Source organism: Gouania willdenowi, chromosome 3 (assembly GCF_900634775.1).
Source record: "Gouania willdenowi chromosome 3, fGouWil2.1, whole genome shotgun sequence".
In the NCBI taxonomy this organism is placed as follows: Eukaryota; Metazoa; Chordata; class Actinopteri; order Blenniiformes; family Gobiesocidae; genus Gouania; species Gouania willdenowi.
In genome coordinates this window covers 1,476,372-1,481,262 of record NC_041046.1, presented here as the reverse complement: position 1 = coordinate 1,481,262, position 4,891 = coordinate 1,476,372, and the positions used below count along the sequence as shown (strand labels likewise).

The 4,891-nt window shown below is 38.9% G+C and overlaps 1 long non-coding RNA gene across 1 annotated transcript; it reads right to left on the bottom strand.

Annotated features, from left to right (window-relative positions):
- Positions 1 to 807: 807 nt before the first annotated feature.
- LOC114460479 (uncharacterized) lies at positions 808 to 1,408 on the bottom strand. Its single transcript, XR_003673647.1, has 2 exons — positions 1,156 to 1,408; positions 808 to 901 (listed from the first exon to the last, which is right to left on the bottom strand). It is a non-coding gene; the product is annotated as an uncharacterized LOC114460479 (long non-coding RNA).
- Between the last annotated feature and the right edge of the window lie 3,483 nt (positions 1,409 to 4,891).

Below are 4,891 nucleotides of genomic sequence, written 5' to 3'. Positions count from 1 at the left end.
AAGGACCCCCCCCCCCCCGGCACAACTCCCACCCAAATCCACCATGTAACCCCCCCCCCCCTCCTTCCATGGAATACACAGAAATAAATTGTTGTTACAACATTCAACATACAAAATATAATTTCTGTAACAGAAATTATTCTGAATAGTTCTAAAAGCTTGTAAAATGTGCAAACTAGCAACAAAACAAAAAAAACAGAAACAAAAAGTTTTTTCTTTAAATAATGAATTGTCCTCATGTTCTAAAAACAGTGGGATATGAAGACTGAATGTGCAAAATGCAAAAAAGGTTTCTCTTAAGAAAAAATAGTCCTCTTTAACTTAAAACAGTGTGCAATACAGGACTGTTAATGTACAAAATGGTAAAGACAATTTCAAAGAACCATTGCACTGTGCCAAAAAAAACCTTTTTACCTGAAATGCCTGGAATGTTCATTTGTATTGAAACAGAAATGTGAATGACCTTGGGATCCTAAGAGCTCAGTGGTACATAACCTACTTTTTCCACTGGTATTTCTTTTGACTTCTTGCAGCAGCAAGGAGCTGTTTGTCTTTCAGTGCTGCAGAGTAAAACTCTGAGCAAGACATGTCATAATTGAGGCTGACAATAAGCTCACTCCTAATAAGTTCAATGGAACATTTGTTCCGCACATCTGTCCATTTGCTTTTCATGAAGGAGAAAATCCTTTCTACAAACCCAGTGGAAGATGGGATGCTGAGGACAAAGGATACAACAGCCTGAATGTTGGGGAGATCAGTTGCCTGAAGAACTTGCATCCACCTCTCTGCTGTTCCCTTGCGTTGCCACTGTTCCTTTTCTTGGGCCACTGTGGTGAGGTGTGCAAGAAGGTTATTTGTGGTCATGCATTCTTCATAGAGGCTGTCCATGGAGATGTTAAGTCTTTCAGAGGAGAAGAGAGGTTGTGTTAGTCATAAATGGTACACAGGCCATAAGGTGGTCAATACAGAAATAAAACACATTTCAGAACTTTATACAGTATTTTGCAGTTTATTTAACTAAATTAATTATATGTGTAGAAAGTTGTGTGTGTATATACATGTATTTATTTGAATATTTCTATGAGTTGTATGGACTTTCATAATCATCAACAATAGTAAAACATGGTTTACATTTGCATTTTGTATCTAACTTACCTATTAACCATGTGAAGCCGCTCAGTGATCTTCTCCATCTCATCAAAAGATATCTTCCCAGACTCTAAAGAGAGGGGCTGCAGGTGAAAAAGCCAGTTTTCCTCTGAAAAGTCAAACCACTTCTGGATGTAACTAATGGCAGTGTTTAAGAAGGCAGTAAACTCCTGCTTGGCAACATCAGCTTCAGATGGTGAGAGATGCTGGAGCCTCTGTCGTGTGAGATAACCGTAGAAACCATCATCTCTTCTCTGAATTAGTCTCCTCAGAAAGGATTCCATGATGCAATAAAGGTCAACAGACGAAGTTACGTTTGTCTCCAGCTTCTTCACCACCTCCTCAAACAAGGACATGATATTACTGCAAAAGAGAAGGTACACTTCTACAATGTCTGCCTCCTCCTCTGGTCCAGGAGCGTCTTTTCTCAACCTCAGCAATGTTTGAAGACGCTTTGGACATTCCTCACCAATGCTAATCAGATATGATTTTAGTGGCATCCAATTTTGGAGCAGGCGGGTGATTGCAGGGTTCAGTGACAGCCATCTGGTCACTACATGGCGCAGGATTTCGTGGAATTCAGTATCACAAAACTCACAGAACTCCTTCAGAGACTCTCTCCTTTTGGCAGAGATGGAGAAGAAGCCATAAACTTTGAGGACAATATTTTCAATATCCACTGAAAGCTGGTCCAGAGCTTTTCTCACTGTGTTATGAATGATATGTGCATGACAGTTGCCACGAAGTATCTCACAGTTGATCTCTTTCAATTTTGTGAAGACAGAATTGTGGACACCATAATTGACATTTGCATTATCAGCACTGAATGCAGACACATGATCAAGGAATAAACCTGTGTTGTCAAGGGAGCTTTGGATTGATCTGACTATTCCCTCTGCAGACTCATCTGGATTTTCTACAAAATCTATTACTTTGTTGACTATCCCATTCTCTGGTGTGAAAAACTGTACAGCCAAGGGAAACATCTTGCGATTGCCTTTGTTTGAGGCATCTGTATGAAGAGAGAATGGTAGTGGATTACCATCTCTTACCACATCTGCCTCTGGAGTTGCCTGATGGACAACAAATCGGTCAAGGCTTCCCCTTGTTTGGTTGGCCCGTTGTCTTTCGACATGTCCAGTACCACTTGCATGCTGTTTCACGTCATGAATGCCACCATGGGCAATTGAAAATACGCGCCGACATATTATGCAGTTTGCTTTATATTCATTGTCATGCACTTTCCCCAGCCATGCGTGATCCTTTTCCCATTCAACTCGATATTTTTGTAAACGTCTTTGTTTCTTCCTGGGAGGTGTAGCACTGTCAGTGCTTGTAGAAGCAGTACTGGTTGGCAAATCTTGTATATTCTCCGAGCCGGTGTCGTCCATGCTGCTTTGTTTTTCTCTGTTTCGCCGACACATCTTCCTTACAAGCAAGTGAGCCTATCTTGACCAATGAGCTGAGTGGGAATGTAAGTGCCCGTATCTCATTGGTGACAACAAAACACAAGAGTAGGAAATTGGCATACCGTGCAGTTTCAAAATAAAACGTCCTCTCTCGTTCATTGATTAATGTTTGCTCATTTTGGCTCTGACAGAAATACGGAACAAATGGCGTTCCTTCTTACTTTAATACGGAACGCATCCATTTTTTTCTAAATACGGAACGATTCCGTTTTTTACGGAACGGTTGGCAACCCTAGGGGAGAGGAACAAGCTGAGCTACCGCTATTAGCATAGCACCGAATGGAAATTGATTGATGTCGACGCAGGAGGATGGTTAACGTGCCCTTAACTCGCATTCTCATGTTTAGGGGTGGGGCGTCATTTGGATTTCAACCTAATTTCTAATTCCGTTTCTCAATTATGATTCCTGTTCTAAAAAATTCTTGGTTCCAATTCTTTGAGTTGTGCAGGCAAACAGGTCACACGTTTCACAGGAATTTTTTTTATTTGAAAAAGCCTTTACACAGGCCATTTTTATTAATTCAATTAGTTGATACAATTTATTTGGGTTGCTGTACTGTAACTAGGGTATTCAATTACAAAGGTACAACTGTAACTGTAAAACTGAAACTTGCTGAAATAACACTAAAAACAAATTGGCAGCAGTCTGAAAAACAAAGAGCTGCAGCCCCAGGTAGATGTGAAATAAAATAAAACAAACTCAAACCCTGGAGCAGTCATGTGACAAATCAATCAACAGTTCTTGTTGAGAAAGATTATTCGTATTCTTGATACAGTGGAAACAGAAACTATAAAAAATAGTTATATTCTGAGCTTGTTTATATTGCAGGGAAAGAGCAGTTGAAACTTTGTACATTTTTGAATTCTTAAATTTGTTGATTAAAGTAAAAGTACCTCAAGTATTTTTTTTTTTTTTATGTACATATGTAAATTGTATATGACTGTAAATTATTTATATGTTTTGTATAAATGGGTAAATGCTTGAATTGTTTATATTGTAATAGTTGTATGGAGTGTCAATAAAAATAAATAAATAACAAAGCAACAACTGGCCGTAACTGTCTGTAATTGCGAGGCAGCAGTCCCTTCCCCACTACAGAGACTGTCCTACACTTCCTCATTTAGTGGGGCTAAATTAAAGCTGTTAACTTCTTGAATACGCCTAAATTCTGGGTGAACTCCTCCTTTAGTAACTCCCTAAGTTGATCATTTAACCCTCTGGGGCCTAAGGCGTTTTTGCTGTTTTTTCAAATGCGTTTGATTTTACCTTTATATTTCATGTAAGGAAATCCATAAACCTTGCTTGTTTGGTGTCAGTTTTTTCAGGAGAACATCCCAAACGTGACTGTGAAGTATTTTCTTTAGTATGGCATACTGTATTAACACAGTGGATCTAAAAGTTTTTTTTTTTTTACTATAAAAGTCACAAATATTTTTAACAAATCATTTTTACTGATTGTCACGGCAAATTTGCGGTTGACCTCATTTGGAGACATGATTTATTGCTCTGGTTGAATGATGGAGTCCAGGCGAGGCATTGATGATTTTATAAAAAAGGTTTATTATAAAACTAAATAAAAAAGAATATAAAGATGGACAAAAATGAGTGACCGTCTGGCCGGACGTCCGATGATCGAGTGCCCCACAGTTCTAACTCATCAAGTATATTCCCCCTCAGTCCCCCTCCCTCCTCCCCCCAGGAGATAAAGAGGACAGAGAGGAGGAGGGAAAGAAGAGGGTGAAAAGAGACAGTTTCTTCTTAGGTTAAAACAACCAGTTCTCTGATATCTCCTGATTGTCAGCTGTGCTGGAGGTGTGTGCGTGTATGGTGCTTGTGTGTATGAATGGATGTGTATTGGGTGTGTATGTGTGATTATGTGAGTGTGTGTAGGCATGTGAGTGCATGCACAGAGGGTGCCTCTGAGTCTGATCTTGATGATACATGTGTTTTGGGAAGATGACCTGACCTAGAGCTAGAAGCAAAGTTGAAGACATGAAGAGCACACAATGGAAAGTTACAACCTAAGGCTTAAGGAATAAGATACATGAGTAAATGTATTTATAAACATAACTAACAATTTGTTTTGCCATAACATGCTTGTATAGCAACTCTAAACAATATATTTCAAAAACTTTTACACAGATGAATAAAAAAAACAGTTACATATAGCTATTTACAGTGAAATGGAAGCAATGCCTCAGGCGATTTTGTACAACTATTTACAAAAAAGTATGAATCACAAATACAGGGAAAGACAAATTATTTGTGCCTC